General features: G+C 41.5%; 1 protein-coding gene and 1 long non-coding RNA gene across 2 annotated transcripts in view; one reads left to right on the forward strand and one right to left on the reverse strand.

Moving 5' to 3' along the window:
- The window catches only part of LOC107225605, a 73,017-nt gene that overhangs the window by 39,008 nt on the left and 18,139 nt on the right, over window positions 1-15,870 (reverse strand). The gene's annotated exons all lie outside the window — the stretch shown is intronic.
- LOC124292758 lies at window positions 8,490-9,519 on the forward strand. The gene is made up of 3 exons (XR_006902663.1): window positions 8,490-8,791; window positions 8,879-8,970; window positions 9,159-9,519. It is a non-coding gene; the product is annotated as an uncharacterized LOC124292758 (long non-coding RNA).

Genomic DNA, 15,870 nt, shown 5'->3' on the forward strand with positions numbered 1-15,870 from the left:
ATTGAAGCAAGTGATTTATCGTGACAGATTCACAGTGAACTTGAACCAGGAATTATACATATATTGACTGATTTACTCGTACTCGAGAGTTGTGTGCCGGAATTCCACCTCGCAAAAGACCTTATGCTTTCTTATGTTTGTAAAATTTATCACGGCAAGAACAAAACAAATTAAAAAAAAAAATAAAAAGAAGAAGAATCACCTCGTCTACTTGCCCCGCTTTCCCCAGTCATCAATTGATGTCTGTCATTGTTAATGGTCGTGAATTCATTACGCCGAGAGAGTGCACGTGTAAAATAAATAAAGAATATAATTACAGTAAGAGGTTGCGACTTTGTGGTGGTAATTTTTTCATGGTCAAATTCCCAACTTTTTATACAATTTCATCGTTCATTAATGCATGCACAATATGAAAAAAAAAGAAAAAAGTATTACACGCATACGAAACTACGAAAGATACTAATCGTCGAGGCTAACGAACTTGCGGTCTGAAATCGTAGGTATACCTGAATTTGTCACAGCCATAGGTGGCTGTAACATGTACCGTAAGTACCGTAGACACGGCCATAAAGTACATCCAGAGCTATACTAGAGGAGGATGTCCTTTTGAACCTTTACTGGCAGCGTGGCGTGCCAAGCTTTTAGCGTACAATAAGAACGCATAAATTATTTTAATAGCTGTCCGCTATTAGCCATATACTCTCCTCTCTCCTCTCTTCCTATCGCTCACAGTTTCTCTCCCTCGTACGCGCGGCACTCACCGAGCCCACACATCGACCGACCGACCACACTGACTAATTTCGCGTTCCTGAATAGGTCCACTTAGCTTCTAGCCACTCCCAGGCGAATTCGCGTTTCAATCCGGTTACCCGCTTGTCTAGGATGCGAGGCGCAAACCCGAGAGCCTGTGTCGTAGTGCCAAGGACCATTCTCACGATTAATACAGTTCTAGTATTTTCAGTACAAAGATCACCGTGCGACTACATATATACTTCGTTTCTCTTTCGTCCGATCGAAGGTAAATTATTTTCAACATCACCTTTCGTTTCGTGCACCTGCTCGAATTTCCGCCTTTTTCAATGGCTCGTATCTTTTCTTTGCTTTTTGTTATATGTTGTTCTAATTATTTATTTTTATTTTTCCCTTTTCCGCCATTTTTCAGGAACCGCTTGTACTCCCGCACAGCGCAACGGGTCCCGGGTTCTTCAGTCTCGGAAATTCTGCCTCGTGGTTCTAGCCGGAGCACAATAATTAGAGGGCGTAATTAGTGCCAATTAACGGAGTAGTGAAACAACCCGAGACCCGTCTTTACTCTCGTTGACTCACCCCTTCGGGGCTGCGTCATTATGTACCTATATAGATGTATATTAATGAACCCACCCTCCCCCCACCACCCTTCACTCTCACCCCCGCCCAGCACCCCCTCCCAGCTGATGCTTACCGACGCGGAGATACCCTCAAAATTTGTACCAAAGATATGCCTGCTGCATTTTATACCGAGTACTTTTTTTTTTTCTTTTTTTCTTTCGTACGATATAACATATTCACATGTTGTTTTGCCAAAGGGAAATATGAGTAGGTATCGACGTGTGTTGCATTCGAGATAAGGAGGCGGATGATTACAAAGATGAGAATTTTATAAGATTACATCTGTTTAGAAAATTCCGGCAGTGATGATACATTTAATAAATCGTCAGAGATGCCCGGTAGCACAATTGTCGATTTTTACTCAACGCGTCAAAATTTCACATATTTGCTAGTAAATTTCGTTCATTTATAGAGATGTATACAGCTGTTTCCATTTTTCTCATTAGATTAAAAAAAAAAACAAGGTAAAGATCAATAGTATAATTAAAGTGAAAATACTACGAACTTGGAGATAATTAGTGACTGCAATACCTTCAATTCGTACTCTCTGAAAAAAAAAAAAAACAGTGAAATAAACACACGAAAACCGAATTGTTTATTACAATTTTTCAGTGCTGGATGGCATTAAACTCTTTTTCAGATTTCCGTACTTTAGAAGCAAAAAACGCAACCCTTAGTTTATAACATCTCATTTACCTTATGGGTTATTTCCGCAGGGTTGCCGCGTTCGCATTCAAATTGATAATATACATCGGTACAAATCGACGATGTTTATCCGGTATAATTTTCAGGGGGTGTATTGGTTGCATTTACGGAGGTCGAAACGAGGCTGGAGATACGGCAATGGCATTGTAGTAGGTGTACAACAGCCTTTCCGCGCTCAGTGAGATAGCTCACTGGTTAAATCGGAACTATTTAGAGGCTATCAGAGGCTCTCTACACCGTCCGGTATTTGAGAAACTATTTCATAGCTCTGGAGCCCTCCGTTTTGCTGCCTTCCTCTCCTCTCCTGACCTGTGCCGAGTATCCTGGAGCGCAGCAAGCCTGTACCGAGATCGCGGGCTACTAATATCCTAGATATAGTCTAATTTATTACCCTGTCCTGCACAACCACTCCGAATATCTACAGTTTATAGTTTAATATCTAAAGGGTCTTGATACATTGCCAAATTACACATTTACTCTAACTATCTCTCGCCCCCCATCGCCGCCTCTTCTTACGGCTATATGTATTCCTTGTACCCAAACACTTGCGTCACGCTTATCTACGAGTATAAAGTATAAGGTATACCTCGAATCGGTGTCTACCCTGCCATTTCTATTTATTCCTATTTTTCATTTTTATAAAAGCAATTTTGATGACTTGACCGACCGGAATGTCATTTAATGCAAAAATCAATTGATCGGTAGAGAAGTCCCGTGAGGATTTAAAAATCCCTGTGAGTCTGATAATATTTCGAAAATGCTATAAACGATGTTCAATACATTCGAATCACGATTGTTATCATATCTAGTTCGTACCTTTCTTGATTCATTCAGAAATTCTTAAAATGTCAGGGTTCGGAAAAATTTATTTAAACCCTCTTTACATAATTACCCGTTTCGAAGGGATTATTGACGTTCAGAATCTTTGCATATTACGCTTGTGCAAGGAGGAAAAAAAATTCTCTATTTATACCGCATATATTCATATAATTGTATTCTTTTTTTTATATTATTTACTCGCGATTATTCACACGAATCTGCTTGCTCTTTCGACTTGACTTTTGATATATTTGTGCATCCAATTTAAGAATAACATTGACGTACAATTGTACATTGCAGATGTACGTGTACGTATATAATTCAATACGAATCCGTGAGGTATTGTAAAGCTAAAACTCCACCTGTTCAAGAATCGGGAATGCATGCTGTGGCAGGGTGATCACAACGGTGATAACGGTATTAACAATGATGATAATAACAATAATTATAATAATAAACGGAGTAGTTTGCCGGCTTTGTGACAAATAATACTGTTTTACTGACAGAGCTCCGACGAACGAGATGCCGGGCGGGTTACACACTAATGACGTCATTATAATTACAAACGCCCGTGCTAGACGAGAGAGACGAGGCGACGGGAAGACTTAACCGACCGACCGACCGACCACCCTTACGGTCCCACCCCCGTCGTTCTAACTCTCTACAACCTCTCTACACAACCCGACGACGCCATTTAGACGACAGGGATTTACTCAAATATTCCAGTTGTGTTCTTTTTTCTTTTTTTTTTTCTTTTTCAACCTTTATTTCGAATTAAAGATATCGTGTAGAAATAGGTTTAGAGAAGGGGGAGACGGCGAATTATTTCGCAAGTTTTTTTAAAAAGAAATTGTCTGATATAAGCGAATTAAGAACCGACTAATCGAATTTCTAAAATATACGGTAGGAGCGGGTTTGTAATTTGTTATCAGAGATGATGACTGGGAACGAATATTCTGCTTATCTATTCGCGTATCGATTGAAAAGAGAAACAGCTCTTTCGTGCTATTTAGTGAAGAATGTTTTTACAAAAATTGTCTCATGCATATTTATAATATACCTAATGACCGTTAAGATTTATTATCAAGTTTTGCTAATTATCGTGACCCAGAAAGAAATACCGGTGTTAAAATAGTCCGTTTCGTCGACATTTGAGACGATTGTAGCAGTATTCCAGATCCTTTAGTTTCTATTTCTAACTCGAGGTTACACTGTGCGTTCCTTCGTAAGATTTACGATATGTACATTTGAGTTTATTTAGACAGGACCGTTCAAATGTCTATTCTACAGCCGTCTCGTGAGTTCACCGGGTAGTTGAATTCTTTGAGAAGAATTGTGAAAACGCGGCACGGCTCATAGTGATTAAAATTCGTTTACATTATACTTCAGGGTTTTCGTATATGACAAATCTCGCGAAGGCTTCTTCATTTAACCATTATTTGATTAAACTCTTTTTCTTCTCCTCATTTTACTTTCAATTATTCCTACTTTTTATATCAATTGTAATGTTTTACTCGCAATTCTATACCATGGATGACAGTTTAGACTTCGTTAAATAAAACTTCTCGCGCATAATATTAAAGCTTTAATCTGAAGCTGGGTAATCAGGTTCATCATCCTTTGGCAAATTTCGAACGATACTTTCTTCCACTTTTTGTCCCGTGCATTGATGATAGACTCATCACTAAACATTTTAGGCAAAAAATAGTTTTCCACTAATGTTGACTCTAAGATGAATTTGAACCGTTTTATTTATCAAATGGTAAAGGCATGTCAAATATAGCCAATATCTTATTTGTATGTAATAAAATTTAACAACTTGAAGATCAACGATCCTGCGCTATTGGCACTCATTCATTGCGCCGAGTGTGTGTGTGCGCGCGAATCGAAGAGAGGTATACAATGCGGATAATAAATGAGGCGGTAAATGGGAATGGCGACGTCGTTGACCGCCGGAATTTCCGACCAATAACGAAGCCTGCAGTTTGCAGAGTATCGGATATACGTATAGGCGTGAGGAGCGACGGAGATTTTAAGATACTTTAATGTCGCCGTACAGCTAAGCGTCTATGCTCAGAGCTCGTTAACGGTCATAGTTTGCTTCTGGAATTAATCGTCCTAGCACCAACCCCGCCAGCTTCAATACCTCGGGAATAGATTCTAGAACATTCCTTGTTAATTAATTTTCAAAACCGCGATACTCCGAGGAATTCGGCAGAACCTTTCGAATTCCCCACAGCCTTTTGCGCCCACGGAAATTATACAATGTACCGCGACTTACGTTTTACGGTGTGTGTTTGGGTATAACAATTCAGCGTTGCAACAGAATGCCCGCTTTCTATTAAAATATTACCATTGGACAATGAATAACTTCTCGCTTTTTTTGTCTTACAAGAAAAGGAAGACGATTCGATTAAATCAGGTAAATTGGTTTACTTTTGTATTAGTTTATCTTTTGAGATTTTCTTTTGAATAAAGAACTAATATTTATGTCCGTCTCATTTATTCCTTCGTACGTTCAACATTTAAATTAGCCCGTTCATGTTTTGCTCCATGTTTTTTTGATTACGTGACAATTTTATCAGCGAATAATAATAATTTCAACTTATCTTCTGGAAAAATCTCACCTACAGGTTCCAAAGTTTTTTAAATATTCTATTCTTGAATGTACCAATAACAACGACGGTGGACATAATTATTGAAATCGTGATTCGAACAAGTTGTGAGTAGTTTTATAAATGGACCGGTCACTTGATATTTGAATAAATTATTTAAAAAATTTTAAAGGCGATTACGAAAAAGATTAAATCCAAATTGCCGCAAAAAACGGTGTTTTCTGTCTAACGCCCCCTCATAGAATTTCGTTCGTAGACGAATTATCCCATTGCCTTATTGCGTAGCTTATAAGCTCTGTTTCATAGGCGTGCTTACTCACATGGTGCAGCTGTAAGTTGACTCCGTTTCCGCTCGGACTATTATGGGATGCGAATAATGGATACGTGAAATAGCTTCTTGTTCCAAAATAACATTTCCATTTCGTCGTTTCCCAAATATTGTGATCTGATGTGTACACGCACTGGTGTTACGTAAAGAAATCAGGGGAATATTACTGGAACAGTTTCGTTGCCGCAGGTTGTCAGTTCCACGATTTAGATATCATTATTTCGGGATCGATTCACCTGTCGACTGATACTCGCGGTTACATATTTGCAATTGGCAGCCCGCTGAGAGCCCTGTTCGAAGAATCTGTTCGCTTCGTAAACATTTACGTCTCGCTTCGCTGCCCCTTGATAATTCGACACAATTTAACAAACCGACACGTGGCCGTGCGAACCGTAAATTTTACTCACCGTTTTCCATCGGCATAACGTTGTTGGTACGCCGGTAGATTGTATACAAATTTCCAAAGCAATTTTAACACTAATTTTTAAATAGATGATACAATTTACACTGAACCAACAGCTGGATGAAATAATTACAGCATGTTTAGACTCGGGGAAAATGAAATTAAATCACGAGAAATTCGCGCGAAAACTCTCATCTACAACATATCGTGTGCGCACCGAAGGGGTTGTGTTTTTATAAATTGGATTTTAATCCCTTCTTTACATTAGCAAAGTACACGTATAACCTGAGTACAACGTAATATATTTAACCGCAAAATCGTGGCTTCTGCGCTTCCACCGATGCTGCTGTAGTATAGGTGGGGGTGTATTCTTTTAATTCCAGACTGTTTAAAACTACGTAAATTGTACGACCTGTTTCACCGCTGCACAATTTCCAGACGTCCGCACAGGATTTAATACCGAAATGTGGTATTTCTTACCGCATCCGAGCGGGGAGTAACCGAACACCAGTGAAGAAAAAAAAAAAAAAAATACAAAATACTTGTACATTTCGGATGATATTTTATTCTTGAACGATTTTATGATTTTCTCGCAAGACGTGAGAAAAATATATACCCACTATTATTCCAATTAAATTTTGGACTAGGTAGTCAATTTTTTTAATTCTGGTATTGAAATTGGTGAAATGATTTTTCTATCACTCGCTTAAAATTCCTACTTGTATTATTATTATTATTATTATTATTTTTTTTTTTTTTTTTATTGTCAAACAAATTAGAGACTACCAAAACGAATTAACTATTTAATAATAACTAATCAATCAAATTAATTATTACAGAAATTGCATAGTTGGCAATGAGAACAAGTATCGTTTGATTAGTTCCTGAAAAGTTGAGAATTCAATCGAGATTAAACAATCAAAAACAAAAGATTGAGAATGACATGAATGACCGAAAAAATTGAAGAATATTCTGATGAAAAATATCATTAATTTTATATTTCTCCTTTCCAATTACTTGCGATTGAGATAATTTTTCAAACAACACGTATGGATCATCGTCTCTAAAATATCAAAGATAAAAAAAAAAAAAAAAAAACTGATTAAATACCAGTTACGCATTCTTCCGAAACAGCAAACAATATTGAAGAAAACTTGCATACGTGCAATGTAAGCTGTACAGCAATACACAAGTAACTACAGGGTAGAAAAAATAAATATAACAGGACCGTCTAGCGTCTGCACGTTGTTTTTACTTTTGCGCACCTAGAACGTATGTCTGTATTTACGTATTAATTTCCGACCTTGTCGGTCACGTGTCTATGTGAACGAGTTTGTGGGGGTGGGTGGCTAAAGAATGGCCGACGAATGTTGCGTGGGAGGCAGAGGTCGGCAGTTCAGGTCGCGTGTCAATAAGTGGACTCGGGTAGGTACCTATACTTATCGGCACTCAATTATTTATCAGCATTTCATCGTTCTCCATCCTCCACCCCCTCCTACGACCTTATATTCGCATGTTACCGCCGCCTTCGTATTCCGCCCCCCAACCCTCCTGCGCCCCCTTCTCCGTACCTGTGCATTAACACACAGAACTCGCGTGCATGTACACATGTTCTTACCCGGGCACATCGGCACGGACTGTACTGCTCGTTTGCCAGTCAGCTAGAGCTACCCACGGTAATAAAAAAGGCAATTATCTAAATTATACAGGAGCGAAGCTGACTGTGAGGCAGTCCGACGGTTTGCCTCGGTAGCTTCGGCTATTCCTCATGGGTACGGTGTCCTCTTGGTGCGTGGATACAATCGCAAAGTACTTTATACATACATACCGCGATTGTACGCGGAACACTTTAACCGAACCTTGGAATATGTATCTCGAAAGCAAATGGACTTGCGGGGAATCTGTTTAATTTTTACTAAACCGGAATGAAAATAGGTGTTTCGACGAAAGTTGACGCGGTTTCTTTTCTCGTACGAGTTCGGAGTAATCAACTATTCTCTCCGCGTCGCTGCAATCGTTCTGCAGTGTTATGCTTGCAGTTTTACTTTTGGTTCAGTGCCCTTTACCATCACACTTCCGCCGCTGTTTCGCCTTCTTCTATTCTCCTGCCTTCCCGCTTCCAGCTTCCTACTTACTCTTTACTTTCTTTACCCTCGGCTACGACGAGCCTGCGCAGCTCGTACCACTTAGGTTTAATGACATTAATTAAAACGCGTATCAATAATTGAATCTAAATTGAATTACATTTTAATCTGTTTAAGCAATCTTTTTGGACCCGTGACTCTATTATCTTTACAACGACACGGCCAGCACTACTATTACATATAGTCGATGGTTGAAATTACGTGCTGTACGTGCTACACGGTATGTAATGCTACTCTGGTCTGGATTAATTCGTAAATTCGTTTTACGCGATCAGAATTCCAATTTCCCCGGTCTTCGTTCATTAAGTACGTTGTACAAGTCGATAATTGTTTCAAAATTCAGCACGCTATAAACGCAGTCCATCGTCCGTTCGACAAATATAAAAATTCACGACCGCGTTTCAACAAGGTGAGATCCGATTGTTGCGAAACGGTGTAATACATGTCAAATTCCGTGATAATTGAAAGTCCTTGGCTTACTGTTGTATAATTGCAGGTAGCGCTCTGCCAAGTCCCTACTAAGGCGGTAATTAGTGACTAATTGATACGGGAGGGGATGATGAAAGGATATTCGCGGTGGTGATCGAGGTCAGTGCCATGGATATCAATGGGATGAATTACCAGCATTACTCTTTTTGACTTTCTCGACCGATGTTCGAACCCTTAACGAACTCGTGTATACAGTAATTAGAGCGGATATTAAATATCGCGTAGACATCTTTTCCGTTGTTGTTTTTTACTTCTACGCGTTGCGGTAACGGTCGGTGTGTTTACAGGATTAACGAAGAGAAGCCATTCCCTGACGGACGGTTGGACAGACGGGCTGCTGGTAAACGAGAGTATTAGCCGCAGCGTGTGAACAGAAATAATGAAATATGGGAAAGCTTTTAGCTTTTAGCTTTTAGCGAATGTCTGATCTGGGGTTCCCTTCGTTGTATCTCCCTCTCCCCGCGGCCGCCGTTCTACCAAAGGATACGGCTAGCTGTACCTACACTCGGTTGGACAACAACGCGAAACCAGCCTAAATGATGCATCGAGTCATTTAACGCCGCGGAGGCTGAGCTGGTAGAGAGCAAAAAAAAAGTGAACAACACCGATGATGAAAATTGGAATAAATTACCCTCTTACATTTCTGGATTGAACGTCAAACTCTCCGCTGTTTCGGACGATTCGCAATTAAACGTTCGCACTGTGGGAACAGTAACAGTGCAAGGAAGTCCATCGACTGATTAGAACAATATTTTCCTTCCCGAATTCGGAGCCAGGAACCCGAACATCTCCCCCCCCCCTCTCCTCCTCCTTGTTTATACGCTCAACAGTTATTTCTGTGGATAGACAAGTAGACGCGAGTCCCGGTCCGTTGATTCCTAGACTCAAAGGATGGATACCTACTCCAGAACCAACACGTCCTCGTCGTCTCAACCGGACGCAAATATAGACGAGCCAAAGGATGGGATTAAAGGGATGGTCCTTAATTATGCATTGTCCAACGCTCACATCGAATCCCACTATTTCCGGCCTGGAACCCTCTCGAGATCAAGAAACTCGAACAGCCACGTTGCCGATCCTCTGAATTTTCCTGCCGATGAGCTCTTTTTACCAGAATTAGGGAATCGACTCTCTTTTGACTTTGATGATTTCATCGTAGTAAGGTTTATTTTCATTGAAATGGTCGTTACGAAGGCTGGATGGGGAAAAGAGCATAAATCAACAGTATCAGAAGGCCTGATGATCGAGTTCTCTCGACAAAAATCACTCGGGGATTTTTCGTTTCTGATTTAATCCCCCTTGCAGACGACCCCGTTGACTTTTTTTCATTCTCTTCTCAACCGGGATGAAATTCCTCCGTGTGTACTTTCTTTCATTGTTCTACAGCCGTAACGTGTGGCTTCGGACTTTTAGATTGTAAGTTGAAAGTTGGGGTTCCACGGGGCAGAGAAGGTCGAGGAAGAGGAGAAAGTACACAGAGGGTGGCGAGTCGTCTACTGCGAGCAGGGATGGAGGCGGAGGTGGGGGTGGAGCACACGTACATCACTAATCCGTCACTAACGAGCCACCACCCGCCTGATGGGGGTTGCACTGGCGTAGCCTCCGCAAAATCCTCCCTCGAAGATACCAGACGCAGTGGTGCTAAAGTCGGGAATCTAGCCCATGGCAAGTGAACAATCAAAACAGCTCAAGAGAACCGTTTTCTACTTCAATTTTACCCTGATAACTAATCGTTCTCGCGCGTTTCACATTTCGTTTAATTGCAGTTTGGTTAGAAATAGACGCCTATTTCCAGTGATCGTTGATTCGATGCCTTCTTCAAAGTTGACGATAAGGTATCCGCTGCTGTTCGCGGTCCATCACCTCCGTAGTCCTTGGCGTTCAGAGCTCAGAGCTTGGTTCTGTGGAGGGAACGCCACTGAGTCCCAATCTAAACCAATCCAATCTACACTGCGGGTCCGCAGGGTGGTTGACTGGGTGGTGAAAAGGTGGGGGAGGAAGTGGGTGAGGGGGTGGATGGTTGGGTGATCGTTGAAGGAACGAGGAGGCATCTTCTAATTGGCCCCCGCATCGCCACCATCTTCGGCCTCTAGGACAATTACACTTGTAAGTTGTTGAAAATTTCTGAATGTGTGTATGGATCCTGAATGAAAGTCCGACATTTTTTTGCTGCTTTTTATAAGCGAGCCGGAAAGAAATTACGCCACATGGATGGGGATTACTGTAAGATGCGTTTAAGGAGACCGATACGAGTACAAAACGGATGAAAAAGTGGGTGAAATTTGGGAATTTATATCTCGACAACCAACGGTTCGATTCGATCGGGGTTTGTTTTACTAAAGAGTACGTCCACAGAGCTTCGTTTACTTTTTCTTTTTTATTTCTATCACAATCAATTAGTAGCTAGCATTGTCATTCACAAAATGATGTCAAGTGACATGTTTCGTCCATATGCCTTTGGATGAAATGAACCCCGATCGAATTGAAAAATTGATTGCCGAGGTAGAAATTTCCAAAATCTACCCACTTTTTTAGCGGTCCACTCGTACACAACCCCCTTGAGCACCTAGGATAGGGGTACGAAGAGGGAATTAGAAGAACGACGTAATTTTGATGATAATAATAATGACGATGAAAGGTGTTCGTTGTACCGTGTATGTGGGGTCGCGGCACGACGACGGGTCGAGTTTAGCTGGGTGATTACAGCCGGCTGGTTTTGAGATTAATTGCGTTACCGTGTGAATTAGTGAAATGAAATAAGATAAAACGAATTTAGGGATTTAATGAAATAACGAAACACCTCTCCCTGGATAAACGTCACTCACGCTTTCTCTCTTTACTCTCTTCTCTTCGCATACATGCAGCGGAGACGCAAGTGGCCATAAAGCTTTGTTGTTTCATTCAGATGTGGAAAATATGGAACAGAGATTAAAGGGTGAAAAATATTTTTTAAACAAATAATGAACGAAAGAATATTACACCGTTCGATGCTTTGTTAGGTGTGAAATTATGAGAAATTGAACAAATATTTCGTCCGAGTGTACTCGCAGTATAATATTTTACGGCCTTGTTAGTTTTGGTTCCGTTACGATCCTTCGGTAAAGCAGCTTTGGCTAAACTCCCCTACACCTGGGGATTCACCCTCGTCCTTGAAGGGTCGCGATCGATTTCTACCAATTATTAGTTGCCTAACGGATCCTAAAACGGAAGAATAGGTTTGATAGAATTTCTGGCTCTATGGGAAATTACGTCCAATCGGACATTTCTGCCCTTGGTTTGTGACGTCACGTAGTATACCCGATAGTCCCGGTTAATGGAATTCAATTTTCTCTTTATCCTTCTCTTCCCTGTTCTTCCCTCCAGATATCCACCCTCTCGCGTCGCCTCGTTAGCTCGGCTGGCTGTTACATCGTCGGGTATAAAATAGTAAAAATAGAAAGAACAAAAAAGTAAATAAAAACATAGTCAGAGCAACAAACGCGTGAAAATTTATTCGTTCATTCTATTAATTTATTGTTTATTGTTCATGATCATATCTTTATCGTTAAAAATTGTCACAGCCCTTCCACGAATCACGCATGTACGTGCCTATAGGTGGATGCATAACGAAAACGAGATACAGACAGCGGGGGTGGTGGACTTTCTGCAAATAGAATACGAAACAAGTTTTGCAAATTGAGACAGGGTGGACGAAGGTGTTGCGCAGCTTTGGTGGGTGACTACCCTTCCGACAGGCTTCGCACGCAGGAGAGAAGGTCCTAATGAGGACTCTCCCCATTCCTCCCCCCAGGGCTACCGATAACGAAGCATCCCCTTCCTCGACGTCTCTCTCTCTCACCCCTTCGCAATTTGCTCCATCCCTACCCGTACCAATCACACAGAAATTATTATCGTCCGACCACGCCGCCTCGCCTGCCTTCGTTCCTGACGATCTCTCTCTCTCTCTCTCTCTGTCTTTCACTCTTTCTCGATATCTCCTTATGGCGAGGCGCCACGTTGCCCTTGCAACAACTAAGCCAACAGTAACGACCTTTCAGCCTCATTTCGGATTTTTTAAGCCTCTAATTCCACCAGTTTGCACCTCAGCACGCGATATCCTTAATCTATTTCGCTTCGTGCTGCTGCTGTTGTTGCTGAAGACTCGAGTCTTTCCTTCTTCCCTACGCCGATACTCGTCACTGACCCGGATGTACAATGTACGGGATGTTCCACGCCGTTTTGACCCTCAACCCTTTCAATTATTTTCGTCGTGATTATCTTCTGCTTCTTCGATTACTCGAACCCATGCTCTTTGCTAACAAAGCAACGAGAACCAACGTATTCATCTTTGAATTTTTGTCATTGCTATTGGGAGGGAATAAATTTATGCAATTCTTCAGCGGTAAAGTTTTCATTAAAAAAAAAGAAATAATCTCACAGTAAGGTTATTATTATTTTTGGAGGCAATGACTTTGACTGATTTGTTACGTTTGAAGAAAAAATTTTGCGACACAGTGTGATATAAATTTGACCAATCGTTTAAAAACCTGTCTTATTAAAGCTGACACAAAGTGGAATTTTTCAACACTGAAAACATTTTTATGAAATTTTTTTTCATCACCTTCGCCTAACAATAATTCTCTACACTAATTTTTCACTCCGAATACATTCAATTGTTGAAAGTTCCATCGATGAACAGACTTTGGTAAAAATTAGCTGCTTCGTAAGTACAGTCAATTATACCTATTATACAAATAAACGAATATCCTGGCATCGCATCGTTTCCTAACAATTCCAAGTAACGAATGGATGAAAATCGATGAAACGAACGAACGAAATAAAATCATGGATCAAATAGTAGAAACGCGGTACGGGATGGGCCGTAAAAGAGGAAAAAAAAGTTCTAATTGGAGAAACGTGCGTGGTGGAAGGAGTTAAGGGTGATTATACGCCTCTCCGGCTCTCTAGCCCCCTCCTCTCTCTTTCTCTCTCTCTCTCTTTCACCACGAAGCGTAACCCGGCCCTCCGAAGTCCCTTGTTACTCACATGCTAATTCTTCGAGGGCAAACTCTTCACTCTCAGCAGAGTGGCATACAGGGATCTTATAACAGCAGCCCGCACCGTGCATACACCATATTACGCGTGCAGCGAGGATGAAAACTAAGAAGCACCGAGCACCGAGCACCGAGCTGGAATAGTTAAAAATGATTTGCAAAAAAAAGGAATGGAAAAAAAATAAAGAAAAATAGGAAAAATGCAACCCGATCCTTCCAAAAACTGAATTCGTCTTTCGACCCTGGTAACGCGGTAAGTTTTAACACGATATCACCGAGTTGTCGAACGAGCATTTCTATATACCGTATAAACCAGACGCAGAATTATCGATAATGCAATGTAATTCGGCCCTTGTTAAGAGTTCGCAGGGACTGGGTAAGCGTCAAGTCAAACATTTCCCCCCGTCGGCTCGCCGATCGGCCGGAAGTCTTGTCATTGGTTGATTGTGTTACCACGACTACTGCCACCACCCCTGTTCTCGAGGACGGTAAAGTAGATTCCCATCAACAGAGGGGTAGTTATCGGTCTCGGTAACGCGTGACTTGCCTCCGAGATGTCCGGCTCCGTATTAAGAGTTAATGGCCGGTTCTATCGAGCCTTAATGGGAAAAAAATTGGACCGTTTCTTGCCGTTCGAATCCGGCAGCTCTACAGATATATATATATATGTATGTACGTATATGTATATGTATATGTATATATACCGGTTGTATTCAGCGCCGCGCAAAAATAATATTCGCGGAATCCGGTGCACAAAAAACAAAAAATGTGGATAACGTTTTTGCTGAAAATGATGTATATAGGTAGGTACATACCTCTCGTCTAATTCTCTCGAGGCTTTGTACGCTCGTCTTTACTATAATTGACGCTAACGACTTGTTAAATTCTCTTCTCGGCGTCCGCGGCGTGAACAACGCGACTCGAATAATCGTTCGAGCATCAAATCTGTGATGTTGGATCTTGTTTGGGGTCGCACGAGGTGCACTGCACCCGCTGTACAAGGGAGGTCTAATCCCCGCTAACAACCTACAAATTAAAAGCATTTTCTCACCCACAAAGGCGCTTTTATTCAGGCCGGCGTCTCTTCTCGCTTTCTCCCGCTCCCGCAAGCTCCGTATCTTTTTCCCTCCTCCTCTTTATTCTTATTCTCGTTTTCATCTCTTTAGTCCCGAGTTTGCTATTCCTCATCCTCTTACTCTATACACGAGTACTCGACGAGTTCCTCCCGTCGTTCCATAATGCGGCCGCGGCTATAACAAGCATAATGTTCATTAAATCGTTCTTGCGGTTTCCTACAGATACGCGGTACCTGCTCGTAGTTTAATTATATATGTGGGAGAGAAAAGGGATCGCGGTGAGCGGAGTGACACAAGAGACAGAGAGAGAGAGAGAGAGAGATGGGCCGATGTATTGTTGCACGATGTCGGTTCATTAGTCCGTCGGTGAATTATTCCACATATCCGCCAAGAGTGAGCCGCTTGGACGGAAATTATGAGAAAGAGACTTCTGAAAGAGCATTACACGTTCTGGGTTAATCAGTGTTTTCCCGTTTTCAGGTCTGCAGGACATCCCGATTACCTTGTGGCCGTTTCGCGTCATTAACGATTCGCAATTAATGTGAGCGATGGTCGTTCGACTTGCGCTAACCAACCCGTGTGCTAAGCCTGCCAATGCAGTTTATTGCCTATTCTCATCCCGCAGCCGCCGCTGCGCGTCGCAAAAACTTTCTCTCGTCAGCGTCAGGACCGTCTGTTGTCGTTCGAAAAAAGGACGTATCGTTGCATATCGCTGTTCCTGGATATCGAAAAGTCGTCGACTTAACTGTCGAGCCTCGCAAAAATTGAAGTAGGGATAGTAACATACGCGCTCCTCGTTTCTCGTGTATTACGAAAAGAAAGAGGGAAACGACTCGAGCGTTACGGTTACATGCATAAATACATACAAGCGTGCGCTGAAGGTATGAATA

The sequence above is a fragment of the Neodiprion lecontei genome, chromosome 2 (genome assembly GCF_021901455.1).
Source record: "Neodiprion lecontei isolate iyNeoLeco1 chromosome 2, iyNeoLeco1.1, whole genome shotgun sequence".
In the NCBI taxonomy this organism is placed as follows: Eukaryota; Metazoa; Arthropoda; class Insecta; order Hymenoptera; family Diprionidae; genus Neodiprion; species Neodiprion lecontei.